The sequence below is a fragment of the Chelonia mydas genome, chromosome 5 (assembly GCF_015237465.2).
Source record: "Chelonia mydas isolate rCheMyd1 chromosome 5, rCheMyd1.pri.v2, whole genome shotgun sequence".
NCBI classification, from domain to species: Eukaryota; Metazoa; Chordata; order Testudines; family Cheloniidae; genus Chelonia; species Chelonia mydas.
In genome coordinates this window covers 104158609-104185439 of record NC_051245.2, presented here as the reverse complement: position 1 = coordinate 104185439, position 26831 = coordinate 104158609, and the positions used below count along the sequence as shown (strand labels likewise).

General features: G+C 39.1%; 1 protein-coding gene across 5 annotated transcripts in view; it reads left to right on the top strand.

Annotated features, from left to right (window-relative positions):
* PTPRD (protein tyrosine phosphatase receptor type D) overlaps window positions 1–26831 on the top strand; it is a 2140771-nt gene that overhangs the window by 471951 nt on the left and 1641989 nt on the right. For 2 of the 5 annotated variants that reach the window (XM_043546218.1, XM_043546214.1), the window contains exon 5: window positions 20481–20589. The gene's annotated coding sequence lies outside the window, so the exon portion shown is untranslated. Of the gene's footprint in view, window positions 1–18207; window positions 20013–20075; window positions 20298–20480; window positions 20590–26831 lie in introns of those variants that run through there. The other 3 variants (XM_043546216.1, XM_043546219.1, XM_043546215.1) reach the window with 3 other exon arrangements.

Below are 26831 nucleotides of genomic sequence, written 5' to 3'. Positions count from 1 at the left end.
ATGGTCAATAGGTGATTGTACTCTGCATTTTCCAATGATGTGACAAATATTCATGATTTGGTCACCCTCTCTGAAGCCAGCTTGTGGTGGTGGTGGTGATTCTGCATCTGTCCTTCATTTCATGTGATCCTGGATTATGTACAGAGCAATTTTGCTTGTGTGCTGTATCAGGGAGATGATATGATACTTACTACATTCTGTTATGTCAGTTTTCCTTGGTAAAGGCAGAAAAATTCCCTTTGTTCAGTCCTCTGGACAGTTTCTAGTCATCCATACATCACTACAGATTTTTTTTAAAGAAAATCAGTATTGTATTTGCCAATCTCTTTTAACAATTCTGCAGGTACATTACCTACCTCTGGTGCTTTCTCAGGCCTCATTTTCATAATGCATATACCGTTTCCTCTCGCAGGTTTGATGGCTCCGGCTCTGATTTCTTTTTTGTCATCCTCTATTACGACTGGCTCAGGTGAGGAATGTAGACTGGCATGGTAATCTCTCTACCTCCATTTAATATCATCCTCAGTGAGAACTCTGCCATTATGACCTTTTTTATGTTTGTTTATGGGAAAAACCTCTTGGTAAGAAGTCTGGCCGCTTTGAACATACCTTTTTTATTATTCCGCACTTTAGATAGCTACCAGCATAAACTAATCACCTTCCATAGCTGACACTCCATAAACTTTCTTCCCTGGAAAGATCCCACCCTTGAGCTTTACAGATGGAGGAGGAGATGGGTCTGTAGGTCAGATTTTTAAAAAGCACTCAGCACCCAGCAAATCCCATTGTTATGTAGTTTTAATTATTCCTAATCCAAGTCTCTTAGGTCCTCATACAGCAAAGTATTTATTTTCTGTGTGCATACCTTCTAAGCATATGAGTATCCCTACTGAAGTCAATGGTGATACTTATGCTTGAAATGAGGCAAATGTTTTCTAAGTGCTTTGCTGAATCTGGATGTTAGGCTTTTTTTATACTGGAAATGTCCTTACGCATTTTTCGCAGTGGGTAACATTCAGCTGATTCTAGTGCCAGAAGAAGCCTTAAAGTGTCATTGAACTGAATGGAGAGGTTCCTATTGAGTGCAGTGGGTCTCTAGGTGAGGCTCATAGACAAGGCACAGATACTTTTTGCCATTTTTTAATCAAAGCTGCTCTGAGATGACACACCGATTAAAAACGTCTGTGCTTTGTCTACACAAGCACTTCCATTAGTGGTGCACTGCCTGTTGGGAACAATGAGTGTGAAAACTTCTAGTTTAGATGCAACATTATGAAACAATTAAGCTTGAAGTCTGAAATACTGGAGTGCAAATAACTTTGAGCCAAGGGACAGCAAAAGTGAAGAAGACTCTTACAATTAAGTGATGACAATGTAGATAAACCCAGCATGACAGGGATGAATCTCAGCCTGGAATTCAAAATTAAACCATTTGTGAAAGTAAGACCACTTTGATATGAGTCCCAATTTTTGACAGAATTTTACCACATGCTTGATTTAACTTGACATCAATGGGATCTAAGCACATGCTTAAGTGTTTTCCTGAATTAGGACAATAGCTGGAGAAATTAAGGTACAAAAATCTAGAATTATGGTCACATTCACTCTCTCCCAGAAGTTATGCCCACCAGATACACAAGTCTACCATTATTTGGGCAAGTAGAAATAGTGTGATTGGCACAAAGTATAAATAATCATTTATTTTTAATTAAGTAGATGTAATCTCAAAATTCCTACTTATCAGACCTAATTTATTTAGATTTTCCAGTAGAAAAGACAATTTATGAAACCTCTCTACAGAGGTGAATCTTCATTGTGAATCGCTATCTCACTTATACTAAAGTTATTTATAAAGCTTCCTTTCTCCACTTCAACCCAACTCCCCATTGAAGGACTCTGGGAGCTCTACATAATAATCAAACAATTGAAGATACATTGCAAAACATTTTAAGAGACCACCCTTCCTCAACAAACAGCTGCATTCGTGGGGTCAAAAACAAGTAGAGGTGGTGGTTGATGAAAGCACCTTTAGAATAAAGGATTTTTAAGTTGTGTTTGAACTATATGGAGCATTGGAATGAGATGGAGTATTTCATGCAGGAGTCAGTTTTAGAGTGTATGATCGCAACCGCCTCGTCACCTATCAGTTTAGGATCTGATCCTGCTGCTGCTGAAATAAATGGCAAGACCTTATTAACTTCAATGAGAGCTGGATATAGCCCATAAAGTGAGGTTGTGCTCTAAAAAGTGACTATCCAAATTACACCCTATTACCCAGCAGCTGTGATCCTTGTGTGTGTTCTGTCATATCTTCCCCTTCATTATTCTTCATTATTTATATTATGATACCTCCCAGAGGAGCCAGTCAAGATCCACTTGTGCTAGACCAGGGTCGGGCAAACTTTTTGGCCTGAGGGCTACATCGGGTTTCGGAAATTGTATGGAGGGCCGGTTAGGGTAGGGGGGCGTGGCCCGCCCCCTCATCTGCCCCGCCGGGCTCCTGCCCCATCCAACCACTCCTTCTCTCTGTCCCCTGACTGCCCCTCCGCCACCCTATCCAACCCCCCCTTTCCTTCCTTACTGCCCGCCCGGGACCCCTGCCCATCCAACTACCCCTTCTCCCTGTCCCCTGACTGCCCCCCGCTGCCCCATCCAACCTCCTCTCCCCTTCCTGACTGCCCCCCTGGGGACCCCTGCCCCCATTCAACCCCCCTGTACCCTGCCCTCTGACCACCCTGACCCCTATCCCCACCCCCCACCCCCTGACCACCAACCCCAACTTCCCTGCCTTCTAGCCAACCCGCCCTGCACGGTAAGGGGGCAGAGAGCAGCACCGAGCACTGGGTCAGGCCAGGCTCTGCAGCTGTGCTGCCCGAGGAGCTCACAGCCCCACCACGCCGCCCGGAGCATTGCGCAGCCGATGCAGTGAGCTGAGGTTGCGGGGAAGGGGGAACAGCGAGGGAGGGACTAGCCTCCCTGGCCAGGGGCTCAGGGGCCGGGCAGGAGGGTCCCGCGGGCTGGATGTGGCCTGCAGGCCGTAGTTTGCCCACCTCTGTGTTAGACACTGTACAAACACCTAGGAAGCCGCTGTCCTTGCCCCAGTGAACTTAAACTTAAGTGACAAAAATAAATTTGACTTTTATCTTTCTGAAAGCACTTCAGAGCAATGGCAGATAAGAGAAAGTAGGCTGGATTCTATTGCTTTGTGTGAATCACCAAAAGAACTGTTTATTAAGGGCTAGAATGGACTTACATGCATAGTCCCATTAACTTCAGTAGGGCTACATTTATATGAATAAAAGTTCACCCACACGAGTAAGGGTTGCAAGATCTATCCATATATTCCAATCCAATCCCTTATGGTAATAGGATGGTACCAGCCTAAATGAGGGCATAATTTGGACTGCAGAGCCTTCATTGATGCCTGAGAAGCAAAGAATCCAGTTTGATTTTTTCCAGTTGTTTATTGGGATGACAGATGGGAGAGAATATCTTATTTTCTAAGCATGTTTGACATGGGTAATGTTGAGAGACCAAAAAAGTGAAAGTCGCTCTTTTCAAAGTCATTCTGTAGAGTAGATCTGTGCTTTAAGAAATAACGCAAGGATCCTTCAACAATGAATGATGTCTTAAATGAAGATACCTATCAGATGGGGTTACACAATCTGTGTGGTCAGAGGAGGACCATGAAAGTAAAACGTACATGGCTGAGGTTTTTTAGAAAATAAGTGTCTAAACTTAGGGTTTTAAGTGCATAGTTAGGTGCCTAAATATAAGTGGATTGATTTTTCAGACATTCTGAGCATATTTGCACCTCCTACTAAAATGGAAGCACTGACAGAAAACAAAAAGTTGGATAAAGAACAGAGCCTTACTGTTACCCTTGAATGAATGTGCAGAATGCTGTACAGTGACACAGCCATGATTCCCAATAACAATGAAACTTCCATAAGTAAATTTTCATGTCACTTTTATAATATGTTACACTGACGCCGTTATGTTCGATGCATATTCAGTAGGGGATTTTTCCCTTCTCCTTATTTGTATTTGCTCATCTCACTAATGTTGGAGTGTCTTTTTCCTATAAGTTAGTATATCAATGATCTCAACTTATTATATATGTCAATTCATTACCATGGTGCTTTTGTGGTTAGATAGCACATTTGTTGTTTCTGTCCTAACTGGTTCTTTCGGTTTTTTCCAAGTTCTAAGTTGTAGTGTATCTGTTAAGTTTAAAAGGGTATGAACTTAGGAAAGCCCCTATGCCAAACTGCTTCAACGCATCCTCTATGTTAAAGGTCACAGTCATACATGTACCTTAAGCTTTAGCTCCATTTATCTAGGTGAAAGATCCCATACATATGTATGCTAACTCTGCCTTAGCTTACCATACAGGAGGTATGGCCTGCAGGTCCCTTGTGTTACAGCCAAAATATACCCTAATATAAATCTATTATAATAAAACAAATAATCAAACCTATAAGAAACTTATAAGGAATATAATATATATAATATGTTTCTTATAGGTTACATATATGAGCAAGCAGGCAAGCCTTAAATGTATCTCATGTACCTGTTATGTACATCATTTTGTTGCCAGGACAGTTCTGTGGCTGAATTATTTACCTGTGCCCTTAAACTCTATTTTCAGCTATCCAAATACTTGGAGATTTCCGTTGGGTCATTTATCTGTTCAAAGATCATAGGTCTCAAGCCTTATGCTAACTTGCTGAAGCTAACATCTTACAGGATACAGGCCTGTAGGTTTCTTGCATTACTGCTGAATATGATGCAAAGCAGAATATAATGCAAAGAAGTAAATATAATGAAGGCAAGCTAGCCCACTGGGCAACAGATGACAGTAGAAAAGATATGGAACATCCTGAAACTGAATTCATGAAAATGGAATCTCAGACATGTGGGGCTGGATGCTCTATTGGTATAAATTACCATAGCTCCATAAAAGTCAATACAGCTATACTGATTTGCACCAGTGGAGGGTATGGCCCAGGGATATGAACCAAAAAGGTAGAATATCTGTATAAAAAGATGGTCTCTGCAGGCATAAGAAAATCTAAAGGCAACATAAATGGTCGTAGTGTTAACTCCCAATGGATGCTTTCCCTGTATGGTTTTGAACAGTGAAGTTCTGGAATGGATTGGATTTGAAAGGAGGTAGATATCTGGGAATGGTTTGATTTTATCTTTGGTTTAGAGAATGAACTCTAAATAAGGGAATTTGTTATCTCTTTATTAGGGCTGACAAGTGATTAAAAAAAATTATCTTGATTAATCGTGTGAATAATCGCGATCTTAAACAATAAGAGAATACCATTTATTCAAATTTTTTGGATGTTTTCTACATTTTCAAATATATTGATTTCAATTACAACACGGAATACAAAGTATACAGTGCTCAGTTTATATTTATTTTTGATTACAAATATTTACATTGTAAAAAACAAAATAAATAGTATTTTTCAATTCACCTAATACCACTACTGTAGTGCAATTGCTTTATCATGAAAGTTGAACTTACAAATGTAGAATTATGTACAAAAATAACTGCATTCAAAAATAAAACAATGTAAAACTTTAGAGCCTATAAGTTCACTCAGTCCTACTTCTTGTTCAGCCAATCACTCAGACAAACAAGTTTGGTTACAATTGCAGGAGATAATGCTGCCCACTTCTTGTTTACAATATCACCTGAAAGTGAGAACTGGTGTTCACATGGCACTGTTTTAGCTGGTGTCACAAGATATTTACGTGCCAGATGCACTAAAGATTCATATGTCCCTTCATGCTTCAACTACCATTTCAGAGGATATGTGTCCATGCTGATGATGGGTTCTGCTTGATAACGGTCCAAAGCAGAGTGTACTGACACATGTTCATTTTCATCATCTGAGTCAGATGCCACCAGCAGAAGGTTGATTTTCTTTTTTGGTGGTTTGGGTTCTGTAGTTTCTGCATTGTAGTGTTGCTCTTTTAAGACTTCTGAAACCATGCTCCACACCTCATCCCTCTCAGATTTTGGATGGCACTTCAGATTCTTAAACCTTGAGTCAAGTGCTGTAGCTATTCTTAGAAATCTCACATTGTATCTTCTTTGTGTTTTGTCAAATCTGCTGTGAAAATATTCTTAAAACGAACACATGCTGGGTCATCATCTGAGACTGCGAAAACATGAAATATGTGGCAGAATGTGGGTATAACAGAACAGGAGACATACAATTCTCCCTCAACGGGTTCAGTCCCAAATTTAATTAAAACATTATTTTTTTAACTGGCATCGTCAGAATGGAAGCGTGTCCTCTGGAATGGTGGCCGAAGCATGCTAAACATTCGTATGCCCCTTCATATCTATCAAGTAAATACCTTGCAACACTGACTACAAAAGTGCCTTGCAAAAGCCTGTTTTAACTTTCAGGTGTATCTGGTGTAACATTGTATCTCCTGTCAATTTGTTTTAGTGGTTGGCTGAACAAGAAGTAGGACTGAGTGGACTTGTAGGCTCTAAAGTTTTACATTGTTTTATTTTTGAGTGCAGTTATGTAATAAAAAAAATCTACATTTTTTAGTTCCACTTTCACGATAAAGAGATTGCACTACATTACTTGTAGGAGGTGAATTCAAAAATACTATTTCTATCATTTTTACAGTGCAAATATTTGTAATAAAAATAATATGAAGTGAGCACTGTACACTTTGTATTCTATGTTGTAATTGAAATCAATATATTTTAAAATGTAGAAAAACATGCAAAAATATTTAATTTCAATTGGTATTCTACTGTTTAACAGTGCGATTAATCACGATTAATTTTTTAAATCATAATTAATTTTTTTGAGTTGATCGCATGAGTTAACTGCAATTAATCGACAGTCTCTACTCTTTATGTTATAGAGCTCGAGTGACTTGAAAACACTTTGGATATAGCCTTGTTTGACCTTGTGAGAATTGAGTGATTACCAACATAATGTGTGACCTTAGGCAAATTCCATAGCTTCAGAGTTTTTGTTAAAGCGTATCAAGAATATCCAGGCTTACAAAAATACATATTTTAAAAGCAAAACAAAACCCAAGAGTTTTGGAAGGGAGATAAAACATCATGCTTCAGGGTAAAAGCCAAACTGTAGCTGATGGGGAGTGGGAGGGTGGTGGTGGGTTGTAGGAAAGCTTTCCTTTGTGCAGATTATTCCATAACTGCCTGGTGCAGATTTTCTTGTACCTTCCTCAAAAGCATATGGTACTGGTCATTGCTAAGGCAGGACACTGAATGAGATGGACCACTGCTATGATCTGGTATGGCTATTCTGGAGTTCCTACAGAACTGCGAGTAAGATAGCTTGTCTCTTCTATAGTTTCACTCATTTTTCCGTAATAGTAACTATCTGGTATATTTTTTTCTTGTGTGCATGTATATATGGTGCCTCCTGTTTAAACAGACATATACATTCATATTTTGCAGATTCTAAGTTGGAATGTTGTTTGTAAATTGTTTAGTTTGATCTGCGCTCCAGATACATTCACATATATTAGAAAGGACATAGTGGAAACATTGGAGAAGTCCACTCTGCTTTCAAACATTATATAAAAGTGACAGAGATTCTGAAACCCCTTTGCTACCCACAAACCCTCTACTTGCAGGAGAAATCAATGACACTTATTTTGTTTTCCTAGAGTGTTATATTGGGTTCAATGTCTCTATAGGATATAGCTGATAATTCACTTTTAAAACATAAGACTGGATATATTAATTTTACATGCATTAAAAGCATTTACATAGCCAGAAGTATTTTTATTTTGTAGCAAATATTATTTCTTTCCTTTGAAATACTGTAGTAATTAATTGGAATGTTTACATATTCTGTAAGTGCAGGTGAGTAATATCTGAGGTTATATTTTTTTCAGTTTGCTTGAGTTGGAATGCACAGATGTTATGGGCTTAATGGATTCATTGCCAGCCTCAGAAGATCATGGAGTCTTGGTTGGCCATACCAGGTGGGGATAATTCACATGGGGTTGTGCCAGGTATTCCTTTAGTTATCTGAGGAAATAAGAACCTGAGATGGAGGTTTCATTGGTGAGCTAATAATGGATCATTTATAAGAGAGTATCTTTTTGTTAAGATTAAATATATAGGCCACAGTGCACAGCTGCCAAAATAAATGGCTCCATGATCAGTGCTGCTCTCACCTACCCAATTGCTTCAGGAGATGAGACAGATTTAAGACACAGCTTTCCAGGACTTTACAATGCTAGATTAAGATTCTGTAACATCAAAACATGTTTTGATTTTTGTTTTTAAAATGACATCAGCTAGATAAAATTATTCCATTGTTTGTGCTTTACTGATTCTTTGTGAGATGCAAGAGCCAGCCATTAAATATTTTAGAGATTTGGTCTCCTTTGAGCTGTTATTTTATTGTACTTCCCTCCTTTATGATATTGACTAAGGATGGGGCTTTTTATTTTAGTGCTTGGCATATTGAAGCATATGTTGTGAGACTGGGGAAGTTGAGCTGTGAAACTCAAGGCCTGATTCTGAGCTCATTTATACTGGTATAAATCTGGAGTAGCTCCACCAAAGGCAGTGATAAATGAGTGTAAAAACAGTGTAAAAGCTAGTGTAAATGAGATCAGAATCAGGTACGTATTTGGAAGAGTGAACTTTAGCTTTATCTCTGTTATTGCTTTGGAATTAGGATTTATAGCTGTTTACTCTGGTTCTTGCTCTCCTGTTTTTTTTTCCTTATCTATTTTTTAATCAAGTGGTCTGTGTGTGTGGGCGAGTTTTGTTGTATAATTAGAATTTTATGATTTTTTTTGTGCATCCCTCCACTGTATTGCCATCTGTATAGCAGTATTGAAATGCAAATATATAGTTCTTTCTAAAGTGATTTATCAAGATAAAATTTAAGTGGTGTAACCTGACAAGACAGTGAATGTGTTGTATTCAATAAGAAAATATAAATTTGTGATTGATAATTCTGAAGAGCGCTATTAGCTCAAATGATTACAGTAGCCCTGGATAGTCTATTATTACTATCAATTATTTGCATTACAGTAGCACCTAGGTGACCCATCATGCTAGGCCCGGTATAAACAGGTAGGACTTGTCTACATGAGGACATCCAGGAAAACTAATCCAAATTAAGGAAAGGTGTGAATTTGAAAGGGATTAGTTAAACTGCATTAAATCTCTGTGTGGATGCTGTTATTCAGAATTAAAGTAGCCTTAATTTGGTTAAATTTAATTCAGAGTGAAGTTATAAAAAACAAGTCTTTCCATGGGATTAATTTTGGAATCTTCCAATGAATATGGAGACTTTTGGATACTGTTCCAATTCGAAATCCAACAGTGAAAGTGCAAGAGCCAAATTCCAGGTTCTAATTTACTGAAGAAGTAATTTGAAATAATATGTTGCAAGCCATTCCTGTAACACTGGAAGTTTTGTTTATTTTTTTGCAATGCATGAGTTGGAAAATAGATATTATATTAGCTTCTGTGGGTGTTTGGGGAGAGATGATAATTAGTATTTATTGTCAATAGTGTGTAACAGTAATGAAGTCAATAAGACATATTCATGACTCATTCACCATTTTCCTGAGAGAATATTCTAAAACCCAAATTTTTACATTTGGGGGAAATATCTCTGTATTTTCGTGCTAATTTCTAATTCCACTTCATTTGGGATGTAACCACAAATATAAAAGCATTTTTCCCCACATTTTCCTATTATATTATTTTCTGGAAAATAATCTAGAGCATCCATGATTTCCAAAACAGAAATCATACCTAAATGAGAAGGGGAGAGAGAGAGAGATTGCTGGAGAAGGTAAGGAAAGCTCTTACCCACAGGAGGAAAATAATCTCTGATTACCTGGAACTCCTTTTTGATGTAATCTAGTCAGACTCTGTGGCATGTGTTATGCAGGCGGTCAGACTAGACAATCATAATGGTCTATTCTGGCTTTCAGATCAATGAATCTATAATTTAAAGAAATAAAAAAAAATGATTTTTTTATTTACTATATCTGGAATGTTCAACAAAATAATTCACAAATCTCAAATGATTTTTTGCTGACTTGGGATAACATTTAAGAGAAATTGAATAAGGAATTGGATTGCACTCAGACTATTCATTGGAAATTTAAATGTGTAGATCTTTTAGAGAAGTAGGCTTCTCCATCTCTTGAAATTTCTAATGATAATTGATAAACATAACGGGATATTTTTCTTTAATGCTTTGAGGACATCTAACTGAATATGTGAAGTCTATGTCTCTGCCCTTAAGAGATTTCTTTCTTGGACAATATTGTTCCAGAAACAGTGTCACTCTGGATTTCGTTTTGATCATCTGTAGGGTTTAGGGTTCCTTCACCATTACTATGTTTACCAATACAAGCATTGGACAGGCTCTTACTGTACAGCTGTGGGAAACTACCTCACGGCTGTTGATGAAACAGCAGGTTGCTGGGAATATTGATAGTTCAGACCCTGACTATGCAATACTTTTCATCTCTCAGTACAAAGGATGTCTCTGATTTTAGTCCCAGATTTCCTTCCTTTGCCCACAGACCTAGTGTTCCCTCACTGTTTGTTATTGCAACTTATTGACATCCCAAATGCTGAATCATTAAAACAGATTCATAGGGAAATGTTTTTATGTACAATAAATTAATACTACATCATTTAAAGATGCATACTGTTTTTCTTGTCTTCCTCGTTTTGGGCTCTTTCACACTGAGTGTCTCATAACTGTGCTTTAGAGAGACAAGGTGGGCAAGGTAATATCTTTTATTGAACCAACTTCTGTTGGTTAGAGTGAGGAGTTCAAGCTACAAATAGCTCTTTTTCAGGTGTGGGAAAGATTCTCTGAGGATGTTTCTACACAGCAAAGAAAAACCACACTGTCCCATGCCAGATATCTCGGGCTCCCAGGGCTTGGGCTGTGGGGCTGTTTCATTGGTGTGTATATGTCTGGGCTCAGGCTGGATCCTGGCCTCTGGGACCTTCCCACCTCACAGGGTCCTAGGCCTGACCACCAGCCCGAGCCCAGACAGCTACACAGCAATGAAACAGCCTCACAGCCTGAGCCCCCCGAGCTTGAATTGGTTGGCATGGGCCAGCTGCAGGTGTCTAGTTGCTGTGTGGACATACCCTGAGAGTCACGGCTAAACAGGAGGTGGAACAGATTGTTTAGCATAAGTAGTTAGCACATATTCTAAGGGACCATTCAATGTGCAGTGGCCCTTTAACACCTCTGCAGTCGTAGGAAAGAAAGTGGGGGGTTGTGGGTTACAAATTGTTGTAATAAGCCATAAATCCAATGTCTTTATTAAGACCATGATTTTTAGTGTCTAGCAGAGTTATGAATTTAAGCTCCCAGGCTCGTCTTTTGAAAGTGCTGTGCAGGTTTCCTTTGAGGATGAGGACCGACAGGCCAAATATAGAGTGATCACTTTGTGAACAGTGTTCACACACAGGTGATAGGGTTCAGAGTAACAGCCGTGTTAGTCTGTATTCGTAAAAAGAAAAGGAGTACTTGTGGCACCTTAGAGACTAACCAGTTTATTTGAGCATGAGCTTTCGTGAGCTACAGCTCGCTGTAGCTCACGAAAGCTCATGCTCAAATAAACTGGTTAGTCTCTAAGGTGCCACAAGTACTCCTTTTCTTTTTAGGTGATAGGGTGTTTTCGTCTCTTATTGTTTTCCTGTGTAAGTTCATTTGAGAGTGTAGTGATTGTCTGGCTTCACACACATCATTGTTATTGGGTCATTTAATGCAGTGGATGAGGTACACCACATGTTGTGATAGGCATGTATAGGATCCACGGATCTTGAAAGGCGTACTGTGCTTTGTCATATTCAAGTATATGGATCGTATAGGCCAAGTCCTTATAAGTAGCTATAGCTACATTTCCAGATACACAGAAAATGTCAGAGGCCTCCTCTCCATACTTAACCTTGCACAGTATCATGAGCATTAGGGTTGTCATCACCTGCTGTCTCTCATGGGTACCTTACGCAGGAAGGTGAGAGAAGATGGGAGAAGCTGTGAATGCTAAGAACATTAAGAAATTTACAGATTGAGAGCAAGCAGTTTTATTGAGAATGAATGCAATAGAAATTTGCTGAAAAAGACCAAGATGATTTGATCTGGATCCAGGAACCAACTTTTCTAAATTATCTGGTAGATTCATAATGGAAGCAATTTCATTAGCAGGGAAATTGTCACTTAGGTTTCTAGGAATTTGGGGTAATAAATAAAGGCCTGATGCAGTGAGGTGCTTGAACGCTTCCTGCCAGATGCTGTGTCCGTAAATCCCATTTACATCAATGAAAGCTGAAGGTGCTTAGCAGTTTGCAGGATTGACCCTAAGATTAACAAGAACTACCTATACGCTCTGGTTTACTGCAAATGGATGGATCTGAGTGGCTGTGGCTGCACTCTGCTGTCTATCTGTCATAGGTATTTCTATAGCTCCCACTAATATAGTACCCAAGACCCCAATCCTCCAATGAGCTTTGTGCAGATGGAAACCTGAGACCACACGGAATCCCATAGAAGTCAGTGGGGTTCTGCATGAGCACAGGTGTCTGCCCACATGGAGCTCATTGCTAGATTGGGGGTCAGGAAGGAGACTTACGTGTAGATGTCCATAAAAGACTTCATAGGGGATCTGATTTTTACCTATTCCAGCTTTTAGAATAGCTCTGCTTGTTTTCTTTGCTTTTGTTTGTATACATTTTTTATGATGGGAAAGCTTTAGCGAATAAATGGGCCTTTTAGCATGCTCTAAAATCATTCAGATTTTGGTTCAATCTGATTTCCTCTGGAAGCTCATTCCACAGATGAAGCCCCTAAACAGAGATAGCTTTATCTCCTGCTCTCATGAGCTATGGTCTAGTTCTTTGATGAATTTTGCTGGTGTTCTGAAGAATTATGTAGAAGTTTTCCAGAGAATTTTGCAGAGCATGTAGTGGAAATTTCAGTGTAAGCAGACTACTCTTCAGGTTCAGGTAGTGATTTTATACTGTCTGCATTTGGTACCTGAAGTACGTGACAATTGAACTACAATAATATCCTGTCTACAAATAATAACGTATTTTGTACTGAAGGCTGTAATGCAGGATAGATCATAATAAACAATTCTGCCTCCAATTATGGTTTCAGGATGTATAACAGAAGTATCAAAATTAGAAAAAATCTTGGTTTAAATGGACTATTAATGCCTAATTGGACTTTACAAAAAGGTTGGACTTTAGAATGGATTATTCTTTCCACAGGAATTGAATTATGTGGAATAAGTATTCCTAAATTTCACCCATTACAGTAAAGGTTTTTCTCAGAGGAAAAGAACAGCAGTTTATCGATATAAAATGTTTTCGCCCCAACTTTTGTAGTCTCTCTCCACTTAATTTGTATTTTAATACAGTAATTCATTTTAAAAAGTGTAATATTCAGAGGAGAGGTGTTGTTTTAAATTGGACCAGCATGGAAAAATAATGGAATTTTATATAAGTATAATACAGCTTCTTGACTCTGACTTCATGGACAAATTAAAGTGGCACTGATTAAAGGGAAAGTAAGTGGAGGGAAAGTTCATGTAGTATTAAGACATTATTCAACATGAAAGAAGTCAATTGATATTCTGTTTGTTTCCCAATTAAAAATAACATGTCTGACATCTACCCAACCAGTGTCATAACTAAAGAGTTTTGTATTTTGGGAATGCAGATTATAATAACAGATGAATGAAAAGAGCTTGTGATTTTTGACTCATCATAAGGTATATTGTTCTGTCTGCCTCTAGGAGTTTTGCTATCAATCTCCTTCTTTTTCTTGCAAAGTAGCACTCAGTTCTTTCTCTCTCTCTCTCTCTCAATTTCACTTTCTTTTAGTCCAGGACTGTAAAACATGTGCTCAAGGCATATTTTGCGAGAATTAGAGAAACAGTCTTCAAGGTGAGAACATTGTTTTTTCTACCATTTCAGAAATCTTATTAACCAAAAGAATTCCTCCTTTGCCCCTAGTGTATAAAAAAGATAGCTGAAATAGCAGTAGGTGGATTACTGTAGCAGTTGTTATAATACTGTTACCAAGTCCTCTTCTGGAGGAGAGATATAAGATTTCTTGTTTAGGGTCCAATTCTGTTCCCAATTAATTAAATGGTAATACTCTTGTTTTTAATAGAAGCACGAGTGACACTTGATTGCTTTGGCCAGATTCTGGTACATTTACTCCATGACAGGCCCTGATCCTGTGAAGATTTAAATGCATGCTTAACTTTATGTACTATGAATCTCACTGAAGTCAATGGGACTTCTCACAGTATGTAGGAACAACCATACTGGATCAGGCCTGAGGTTCCCTTAGTCCATCTAAATACCCTGCAGTAGGCAGATGAGTTATAATCAGCCCTTCAGAGAGACAAGATAGGTGAAGTAATATCTTTTATTGGGCCAACTTTGTTGGTGAAAGAGACAAGCTTTTGAGCTACACAGAGCTCTGCTTCAGGTGTGGGAAAGCTACTACGAGTATCACAGCTAAATACAAGGTTGAAGAGATTGCTAAACTACTTATGCTAAACTCATATTCCAAGGGACCATTGAAATGGAAGTGGCCCATTAACACCTCTGTAGTCAGGACAAAAAAGTGGGGGTTTGTGAGTTACAAATTGTAATAAGTCATGAATCCAGTGTCTTTATTAAGACTGTGATTTTTAGTGTCCAGCTAAGTTATGAATTTAAGTTCCCAGGCTTGTCTTTTGAAAGTGTTGTGGAGGTTTCCTTTGAGGATGAGGACTGATACGTCAGATATAGAGTGATCATTTTGTGAACAGTGTTCACCCACAGGTGATTGGGTGTTTTAGTCTCTTATTGTTTTCCTGTGTAAATTCATTTGAGAGTGTAGTGATTGGTTTCACCCACATAGTTGTTATTAGGTCATTTAGTGCAGTGGGTGAGGTATGCCACATGTTGTGATAGGCATGTATAGAACCCATGGATCTTGAAAGGTGTGTTGTGGAGGGTGTTGATCATTGTAGCAGTGTAAATATATCTGTAGGTTTTGCATCTCTTGAAGAATGTATTTTTTTCTGGCAGTGTCTGGTGCCACTTTGAGTTGGTATGTACTGGTCCATGGGGAGCTTGCTTCCGGTGATGAGCTTGGAGATTGACACAGCTACAACAACACTGCATAATCAGTCTTTCACATTCATTCTCATCCTGAAGTAGTTTGAGGTTAGCTTTAGTCCTGAAACAAGAGGTTTAGTATCCCTTCCAAAAAACTTTTAAGTTAAAATTAAGCACATGCATAAGTCTTGGCAGAACTGACACCATATTCAGTGGAATTATACTAAAATCCTGCCATCTGTTATTCCTTGTTTTCTTATTGAGATAGGTAAGGGACAGCATTTACTTAAATTCACATGTAGGTGTCTAAATACAGATTTTGTTGGCTAACTTTAGGCACTCAACTTTAAATGCTTTGATCTATGCTCCATAATTTAAAATCAAGATTTCTAGTTGATGTTATTAACAAGAGATGCAATTTTTTTTTGCAGCACCAGAGTATAATGTGCAAAAGGTCAAGAATAATTTAAAAAAATAGTGGCACATGGGCAAAAAGACCTCGAAAACCATTCTTCCTGCAGAAGACCTGAAGCCATTTTGCTACTTGATCAAAAGGGAAAAGGCAACAAAGAACATCTTCTTCAACCTTTTTATTTGGACTATCATTTTTTTTATAGTTTTCCTTAACAAAATAATTACCAGTTAAGCGTTATAGTACTATTAGTATATGAGAATAATACCTGGCCCCATACCAGTGAAGAAGATCTAATTATGTGTCATTCTTTTACATAACGTATTCTGCTAAAATCACAAATGTGCTTTTTTATGTAAATGTGCCATTTTTTTTATTGGTACAAATCTGTAGTAGGTCCTGATTCTACAATCCTCTTTCAGTCACTGACTTTAGTGGGAGTTTTGTCTACATGAAGGACATCAGCTGTATAACCAGACCCCATGTGCACAATGTAGAATCACTAAAAGTTAGAGATGGTGAAGACCTATTAGATCACAAAGCCCATCTCTTTGCAAATGCAGGATTGTTTGGGAGATATTTGTCACAAAAAGTACTGGGCCCAGGAATGAAGTTATTTGTAAAGGAAAGATAAGTGCACAGAGATCTACCTGTAAAGGTAAAATAAGCCGCTATTTTGCATCCTGCATGTTATTTTGCAGCTCCTCCAGTTCCTTCTCATATGCATCAACTTCATACCCACTATTTATAAAATGTCCAACCTCAGCCATCCTTTTCAAAGGTGCATAGATCAAAAGAAAATGAGTCAGAGTAAGTCCAAAAATAAGTGCTTTTGGCAAATGAGATTACCAATTTACTACTCTAATTTATAAAGATATGGGTGCACAAATCACCCTTACTACAAAAGGAGCACAGTGTGAGGTGTGTATAGGTGAAATGGGTTCCTTGAGGGTGATTTTATTTTATTTTAGAGACTGGTGACATGATATGGCAAGCACTATAATTTGGAGCTTTTTTTTTTTTGTATTTTTTAAATAAATCTTTTCTGATTTTGAAATTCTTCCTCATAACTTTCTCACTTGCTTCAGCTTTTTAGACAGTGTTTCCCATACATTCCCTCCCCTCTCACCTTTTTGACACTTTGTAATTGTGAATTCATCCAAGCTTTTACTAATGTAGTAAATCACAGTGTAATATTCTTGGGGCAGAATAGTTGCTGCATTTCCCCCCAGCTGAGGCTGCATTTCAGTGATGGTGGAAGTAATACCTGCTAAAATGCCCCGAACTTTGAACTTGTGAAGGGTGCTATATAGTAATATATTACCAACTGAACAATGCATGCTCTCACAAAGAGACTTTCAATGAAACCAAGAAAAAACATATTAAGTTGGGAAATAAGCCATATTAAACCACTTGATGTTAAAGAAATAGTATTTATTTCTGATGAATGCATGTCTGTTATGGTATAACAATCCATCATTAAATATTCTACAATATTTACCCTTGTATATTGCATTAAACACATCATCTGCAATTTTATTAGTTTCATGTTTACTTATCATTGACTACATTACTTGCAAGTGACCCACTAAAAGTAAAAAAAAACAACATGCATATGATGAAAGAAAAGGAGTACTTGTGGTACCTTAGAGACTAACAAATTTATTAGAGCATAAGCTTTCCTGAGTTACAGCTCACTTCATCGGATGCATAGGTAGCTCATGAAAGCTTATGCTCTAATAAATTTGTTAGTCTCTAAGGTGCCACAAGTACTCTTTTTCTTTTAGGGATACAGACTAATACGGCTGCTACTCTGAAACATGCATGATGATGATGATATTTTTCTACTCCTTTATTAGTTCTGGGCAACCTGTCCAAATAAAGATATATTTCTTTAGTATATATAATTTTAGTTGCCCCTGCTTCATTGCAGGAAAAAAGATGAGATTTTCTCTGTGTTGTTTTCTCCCTCAAACAAGAAGTTTGCATAGTTCAGATAGGAGTCGAATTAAGGTGTAAAGAAACTGCATCTGCTACAGAATTAAAAGTGTTTGATCAGAACTACGTGCAAAAGGTGCCTTTGTCTATCCCATAAGATTACAGGGGCAGACGTTCAGCTGGTGTCAGTTATCATAGCTCCATTAACTGCAGCTGTACTATGACCGTTTTCACCAGCTGAGGATCTGCCCTGTATTGTTCACAAGGCTGGCACTCCTACCCCGTGTGGGTGTGTTTATGTTAAGTGAATGCACATTGACTGTCCTGGGAATTTGGGAATGAAGGATTGTGCCCTAAATTGCTGCCTTATTGTGAAATTGAGAAGTCCAGATCCCATCTGCCTGAGTACCGCTGTGAGATTGCTGCTGACAAACTGTCCACATGTTAAATAAAGAAGTCCAGTCTACTTTAGATGCTATGTTAGCCCACAATGTTTCACTATTTTCCTGTGTTTACCACTACAGCTAGGATAAGTCCCACTGTTTTGAAAACTGAGCAGCATTTAATTGTATGCATGCTTGTCGCAGGTGACATGGGTGAACAGTGCAATAACCCCTACCTGCGGAGTGAGAATCGGATTCCTTTGGCAGAAGCTCCTCTAGCAGGGTTATGTATTTATATGGTATTCGACGTGTGCTGTGCCATTTGTTTGGGGGTGAACTTAGTCCATGTCTCTTTGCCGAAGGAGGTGTTTTTAGGTGTTTGTAGCAGGTGACCATAAGCAAGAACTGAACAGATAAGTGGTGGGAAATGAGTGATGAAATGAAATCAGCTTTAATCAAACATCCCGTATCGCACTTGCTTTTAAAAATTCAATAGGAGGTAGCTGACTCACTCAGTAAAATTGCATTTTAAATACAGATTACTTTTATTTTACGTTCGTCTTTTTCTTTGTTACTGTCTTTAGTAAACTATTTAGGAAGGTCAGTTGTCTTTTTTAGTGCAGGATATTTCCCTGACATGAGGAACGGACCAGCATTTCCAAATCCTTTTGGGAAACGTGTAATTGAAATGTTGCTGAAAGGACCTGGCCGTTCTCTTTTGAAAATGCTTCAGAATTAAAGAAGAAAACAATTTCCCTGCCCGCTGGATTTATTCTTACAAGTGGAATTGGAAGCCGTCTGGCAATCACCCCCGAATATTGCTTTAGTGAAGGGAGGATTTTCAGACTCCACTCAGTGCTGGGAGATACTTTGAGGGCAAAGTAAAAGCCCCCCCTGGGAGCAGCGCTCTGCTGCTGCCGCCGCTCAGATGCCACAGCATTAGGCGACGAAGAAAAGAGATGAGTTTGGAGCTGATGTACACGCCGGAGCAGCAGTAAAAAGAGATAAGATATCGACACGCTCAGCTGCCTCTTGTTAAAAGCTTCCTGCGGGTTGGCAGAATGAAATCTTTATTTAAAATACACAAACTATCGTCAGGGGAGGCACGGCAAACACTAAAAGGGCCAAATACTTTGCTTAACCCAACAGGGTAAACAAAAGAGGAGGAGAAGCGAGCAGATTGGCTTGGGGGGGCCCTGCCTAGAACACAGCCCCGGCACCGACCCAGTGATGCGCTGTATCCACTAGTCCTGAACAGAGAGACTTTCTTTGATGATGATGATAGCTGCTTGGGAGGGAAAGGGGCTTTATTAATAGCCAGGGCACAAGCTGTGCTTACACTTCGGCGTGAGTGGTAGGCAAAGGTGCCTAACCGCCGTGTCCACAGCGGCGATCTCCTAAGTGGTGGTATTATCCTCTGCTCATTGCTAGCCGCTGGCTTGTGAAGGTGCATTATTTTGATGCATTATTAATTGTTTTCCCGTGGAGAGCAAAGCTGGGAGAGGCTTATTATTATTAATAGCAGGCAGATCGGCTGCTCCTTTTGCACGAGTGCAACGGGAAGGAAGGAAGGAAAGAGGGAGGGCTGGGAAAGCAGGCGGTGGCAGCAGCTCGCCCTTCGCCCGCACGCTGTGGGGTGGGCACCGGGCGCAGCCCACGCGACAAGCATTAAAAACAAAAAAACAAAAAACCCCACTCAAATCGCCTGGTAGAAAGTTCAGCGGGTCAAACAGCTTGTTCCCCTCTCGCCCCCCGCTTTGCCTCCGTGACCCCGAGCGGGCAGCGCTCCTCTCTCGGCCCCCCGCACCCAGGGCGGAGGCTGCCCCGGAACAGGCCCGGCAGGGCAGGGAGCGGGCGGTGCGCGCTGCAGCCCGTGAGCAGGACTGCCGGGCCGGGCCGGGCTCACCTCGCTGGTGGGGTGAGGCGCCAGCTGCCTCCTCCCAGCGGGGGTTGCTCTCCGCAAGGCACCCCCCCCCCAGCTGCGGGCAGAGCGAGAGGGCAAGTAAAGTTGCAGCAGCGGCGTCAGCGGCCCCACCCCGCGCCCTCCTCCCCGGTGGGCTTTGGCCGGAGCCGGGGAGAGCGCCGTGCACGGCCGCGGCCAGCCATCAAGTGGCTCGTTAAGGAAATGCAGGTGAGCGCGTGTGGGGCTGGGGCTGCTCTTGGTGGGGATGCGCCTGTGAGAGAGACAGAGAGAGAGAGCGCGAGTGTGCGCGCGCGCTGGAGGGAGATGCTGCCGCTGCCTCGCACACAGCCGGCAGCAGGAGCGGGCGTGTGTGTGTGTCACTTTGACAGCAGCGCTGACTCCTCTCGTGCTCTCGCTGCATCTTCCCGCTGTTGCCACCAAGGAGCGTCTCACTTTCACCCCCGCTCCCCCCCCCCAGTCTCTCTCTGCCAGCCTCAGCGGAGAGAGTTGCAGGTATTTCTCTTCCCCCCCCCCCCCCAAAAAAAAAACAACAATTTTTCCAGGCGCTCTTGATCCTGGGTTTTATGTATGCGCTATAGCGCCGTGGTGCGAGGCTTTCTTCTGAAAACAGGACTAACCCGTCAGCCCACCCAAACAAACCCGCTTGATGTGGCATGTGCTTCTCTTTCCTTGCAGTGCGCCCTGGGCCCGTGTGGAATAGAGACACTGTTCTTCATCTGACTGGCAGGAGAGGAAAGCGAAGACCCCTCGAGGTTTTCCAAAGAGGTCCGGGCTGGCTGCTTTAGTGAGTAAATTCTTGTTTGTATAGGGTTTGTGGGGGGCGGAGGGGGGAGGGGTGTTTTCTTTTCATTTTAAAATGTGTCCTTTTCTGTTCTGCTAACCAGCCCTGGTCAGGTCAACAAGGAAACTTTGACTCCTGTAACTTAAACTGTTCCCAATGGGAAGAGTGGTTTGCTGAGCTTATAACAAACAAACAAAAAATCTAAGAAAGAAAAGAAAATTGAAGGTGAGCACTTGAATTAGAGGAGTTATGGGTTCGAATAGTGTTGTTTGGGTATATTACACCGCGTTTAGGGACCTGTATGTCTATATAAAATATAAACAAAGAGATGCTTCTAGTAGGGATGGAGAGGATTTTGAAGGGAAAGGTGACACTAGGTGTCAGATCATTCTACCATAAAATAACATGTGGTGTAGTTACTAAGGATGCTTTTGGCTGCCATTAATTGGCTTTTTAAAAAACATTATTTTTAGTCCAAATCTCCAATGTTGTTAGATTTTTAGTACAATTTTTTTTTTCTGGTGGGGATGGCAGCCCTAGGAAACACTGTTTTAATTTCCCAGCTTTGATTTTTCCAGGACATGACTTAAAGTATTGGAGTATTAAAGTATCCATTTCTTGGATTTGTGAAAAAGGTAGAGGTGGGGGGAAGAAATAGGGTAAACTCAATTTGGAAGGAGAGAATACCATTGTGCTTTGGTGGTTGAGTTGTGCTACTGACAGAAGAATGTACAAAGCTCTGTCAGAGATATGGCAGGAAGTGGCAGGTTTAAGGCGTCTTTAACAATGAAGTCTTTGCATAAAGAAACTTTTCCAAGAATTATTCCCCTTGGGACAGGCATACCCATACTCAGCATTTGCTGCATTTCTGGTCTCTCTCTCTCTGTGTATGTGTATATATAAAAGCTTACTACTAATTTTTATTTTTATTTTACTGGTATTACTAATATCAGTAGTTGAGGGTTAACTGCTTCCTGGGGGGGGATGATGATGATGAATATGGGCAATGAAAACCTATTAGCTAGTGTTTTATAATATCTAAATAAAACCTCTGTGTCATATCAGTAGAAATACAGTTGACTCAGTTTGTATTGAATGTATTAGAAGGAATCAATAACATTTCAGCATTTTTTCTTTATTATTGCCAAATGGACTTTGATTTGAATTCTTCTTGTATTGTTATGCAGAGTAGGCACAGTATGGATCCCAATTTGGATACAATTTACCTGTTTCTTGACAAATTAAATTCCACACTTCACAGTATAAATTAAAAATACAGTACAATTAGTGTAGTGTAAATAGAACCCTCAAAAGTTAATCTGCTGCGGATATTGCTTTCAGTTTTCTGATTCTCAGAATGCATTTATGTCTCATGTAATTTTCAAAGTTACAAGAAACTAATCAACATATATTTGAACATTTATTTTTGATAAACAACCCAGGATGATTTTATATTATATCTTAATGTGAAAGTTTCTCCTAAATATCTGTGGCAGCTAATGGTTACTTTCAAACGTGAAAGTTGTTGCAAAATCAAATGTTTTTATCTGTACCGTTATCAAACTAGAATATATTGTAACAACTAGGCCAATTAGATAAGATTGATTTAAGACATTAACATAAAAGCAGTCTGTAAGACCTAACATGTATGGTAGTAGAATAAAATTCACATTTGCCTACAACTGCACATAAATTCAAAGCAAGGAATAATTACAAAGCATAGGCTACAAATTCACAGCATAGTTAGCGATTGGTGACTTAATACTGCATCACAATATTCTTTTTGTTTGATGGCAGCTTTTATGGCAGCAAAATGTTGTTTTATGAACTTGTGAACTTGAAATAACAAAAATGGTAATATGTATCTGATGGCATAGTAAGGCATTCTGTGTAATTGCGTCATGAACACGAATTTAACATTCAATATTACTTTCCTAATAATGGGTAACATTTTGACACTGTTCATTGCTGGGATATTCTCTGTGTGGAAAACATTAGAAGAATGTATCTAGCTAATTTGCATGTGGATAGAAGTTTTTGAGACTATGTGGATAGAAGTTTATTAGGTTAGACTCATTGGTGTGGTAAGTGATCCCCAGATATGCAACATGTGATACTGAATGCATAATATATGGTCTGTCTTTTCCCCAAAAGTATTTTAATATATTTCCCAAGTATTTAATTACATATGCAATTGGGATTGGGTTAAATGACAGCATAATTATGACTTTAATAATTTGGAACATACTTTTTGCTCAATTTTTGACATATAAATACATACAAATCTAGAATTTCTGATGGGAATACCTAACTATCTAAATGAAAAAGTGGCTTGACATACATTTCACGCTTGCTGTAATTTTGACTTAATACAATGGAAAATGACCTGAGTCAAAGGCCCTGCAATTGAAGCTTATATATATATATATATATATATATTATGTCTGATTGTGTGTGCGTACGAATGTATCTTGATAATATCAAATCAGGGCAGGCTAGTTCAAAGGAAACAAAGGAGATTTCAAAAATCTCTGTTGCCTTCAATGCTACAGAAATAGTTACATCTTAAAGTTGATAGCATAAAGTTGCTGCTGTCAGCGGTAATGCGTTTTACTATGCAACTGTTCTTGCTATTCAGATCAGATAATGGCCCGGTGAAATATATAAGCAGTCTGCTGGGAATGAATGATTAATTCCTCTAACGTGTGCTTACTGTAGGAATTCTTACTAATAAAGTACTGTGTACCTGTATTTGCTTACAGTTACAGTTGGTGAAGGCAAATATTCTCTGTTTCATTGCTATTATCATGTAGTGTACAAGTCTGCTGTATAAGTGTGAATATCATTTAACACAGTAATTTGACTTCATTCATAAAACTGCTTAAGGACAATTATGACATGCACTATTGTTGCATTTGGCTTTATTGAATAAACTGACAGTAAACAGACTGGTGTTTGACTGCAAAAATATAATAAGAGATCACAGTTATACTTGAAAGTAGCTGGCATAAATAAACATAAAATTAAACAATACCCAGCTGTTTCTTCTGTTTGTTTTATATGTCTTGTTTATTTTATTTAATTATTTTGCCAGTCCTAACTTATGAATATACTTGTTTTCTATACAAGTTCAAAGTACTATAATAAGTTGGAAAAACTAAGACTGCATTGGCTGAAACAGAGAGCAGACCAGGTTAGGATTTTAGGTATAACTACTGAAGATGATTACTCGTACTATGTTTATGGTGAAAACAGGTTAGCAGATGAAGTTGTGCTTAGTGCAAGCTTAGTTGGTTTAGTCCCATTTTGTTGAAAACAACAAAATAACTTGTGCAAATAAACTCAGCAAAAAATATAAAATTCATAATCACATTCATGTAGCTGGTGCATAATTCAGGGTTTGATTCTAATCCCGTTGTCTTGTTGAGTAGGGCCTTACTTGTCAAATAGTTCCACTGATTTCAGTGCAACTACTTATGGAGTAAGAAACCGCTTGATGAGAGTAAGGCTAGCAAAAATCTGGCTTTCAAAGAGCAGCTAATGACTCATAGAAAAACATTACATGGAAAAATATTTTCTGTATTCTTCTTTTCACAATCACTGTTTTTAGGACATTCAGATGAAAACAAGATCTTTGTTTATTAAAAGTTTATTTGTACTTTTTTTTACTTTTCACCCAGAGGTCTGACAATACAGTTGTCTTGCTGCCAAAAACTGCTCTGAAGTCAACAGAATTTTGCCAGAGTAATAACAGCATGGTTAGGATAATAGAGTCAAAGATTATTGACATCTGTGGCATTAAATAAGTAATAAATCTTGTCCATAATCTTTAGGACATCATAATTAATTGCTATAGAAAATACTGTAATGTCACATACATTGCTTTTAAAATCAAGTAGCAAATAAGCACCAGGAATTCTTAAACAAAAGATTCAATGTTCATGTTAATGCCCTTAATTACAAAGACCAGGAGAAGAGAAACAGACACTCACAAAAATTTTACATAAACAGGCATATAAAGAGAGGCTTGCAAAGTTTTTGGTGGTGTCACCTGCTTTCTAAGCATCAGTAGATCTGCTGTGCTTGACCTCAGTGGCTTTACTACTACATTTTAATGTAAAAAAACTAAGAGGAAGGTTAGTGATAACTGAGAATATTGGTGGGATTGTTACTTTTACTGTCAACAAGCCAAATCTGAATGATATATCTATTTTCATATGCTATCAGTAGCTGCAGAAAGAGGTTTTATACATATAGAATATCATAGACATAGAACATATCCTATTAAGTCAATTATAGGATTATAGGAATTTGTTATATGTAAAGTATAGATTTTATGCTATATATTTCTGTACTGCCAGATTGTTTTCTTGCTTCTAAAGGCTGGATCCTACTGACCATACTTTGAAGTCAAGTGGAATTTAAATCTGTGGGAGTTTTAAATGATTAAGGACTGCAGTTTCTGGCCCATAAAATCAACTTTTCAATGTTTCTGTCAAAACTAAATGTTAAATGTATCAAAATGTATTATTTACAGACACTTGACTAATTTATTATTCAACATATAATACAGCCTGAGTGCAGATGTGTCCTGATAACCAAAATGGACTATTTAAAGGAGTTTAAAAGCTTGTTACTCTGTATGTACTCTATAGTGGGTTGAAATTTAAAATTAAGGTTTTAAAAATATATTTGGCAAAAGATTTCTTAATGTGCACGTCTGCAGTATGAGCAAGACTCAGAGTAGTTTGCTGATTTTTCATAAGGAAGATATGTGGAATTTGTTCCATCTGCGTGCAGCATGAGCTTATATATATTGAAAAGAAAAATATAGATTGCAGATCCAATTGCTTGATGTCTGTTTGTGCTGGGGCTGGGGAAAATCCTCTGCATGATAGTAAGTCCAGACCCTACTTCCTATCCTGAATGTGAAAAAGAATTGAGACACTGGCTCTGAAAGGGCTTTGAAAGCAGAGCAAGATGCATGCTTCTCCTGCATAAGGTGCCTTCTGCATTAGTCCTAGATCTGGGTGATAAGAGCAGAGAAAATGTATATGGGGTCTGTCAAGAAATCACACTTTATCAGTGTTATTGCTGTCTTTTTATTTGGAGATTGCTTGCCCATAATTTAAGTTACATTTTTTCCCAGTGTTGGAATGTTAAATTTTTAATTATGCCATCTAACCCGAAATAAAAATGGAGATGTGATTTTTTTTTGTGTGTGTGATAAATGTCAGTTCAACAAGACTAGTTGTTGAGCTGGACTGCCTAGTCTGTAGCCACAGGGGACTCCAGGTCAAAGGGGTAATTGTGCCCACCAGTGGTTCTAATGACTATTAAAGCTATATGAGTAAGGCACATATAAACAATTTTAGAGCCCCTTGTGAAACCTTCAGATTGGTGAACCTTTTTATAGGTGACAAAACAATTGGTATATGCTCCAACCAAGGTTCCTTGATGACAGCTGATTGGAAGTACTGTGTAGACCAACCAGTTCTTTCAGAGCTGTAATACCTTTAGATCACTGCAGCATCAGTAACTGCAGAAGAACAATTACATCTGGTCCAGTCTGGAAGTAAAGTGACTGCTGGTTTCTCAAACAGTTGTTTAACAGCCACTGTGGGAATGTGACAGGCTGAGTTACTTTGTCTGGACCTTCATGTATTCCGTCTCCTCCACTCTTAACATGCCCCTTTCCCTGCTGTGCACGATGTAGCTGTTAAAGCCTGAGCAGTGGGATGAGCAAGCCCTGCACTATGCACAGTACAATGTGTGGAATACCCGTCCCATAGTGTAACCTGTTTGCTCACCGCTACAGGAGTGGCCTGCTTCTGGAGTTGCAGTAGCAGTCCTACACAGCTCAGCTGGATCAGGTACTTTGTACTAATTGGAGGTATAAGACCCATGCAAAAATCCCTTCTTGCACTTGCATGGTGATGCTCTGTGCATTTGGGGAGCATGGTGGGGGATAGCTACCTTATGTGATACCCTCCTATTGGAAAACCAAAGGAAAATTCCTATAGGAAGGACTTCTGACACTGTCCTACAAGATTCTTCTCTGCACTTAAAGGAAGGGGATAAGGTGCAGGGACAGGCAAGGAGTCATTGGTAATATAGCTTCTCCAGGAAAGGGTGCAGGTGTCACAAGAAGAGCACAGGTAGGTTAAGCACGTGTTGGGATGGCCTGCCTCTCTATATTGCAACCCTGAGATTGCCGCACTTCTAGCCAACTCCATAGACCTATA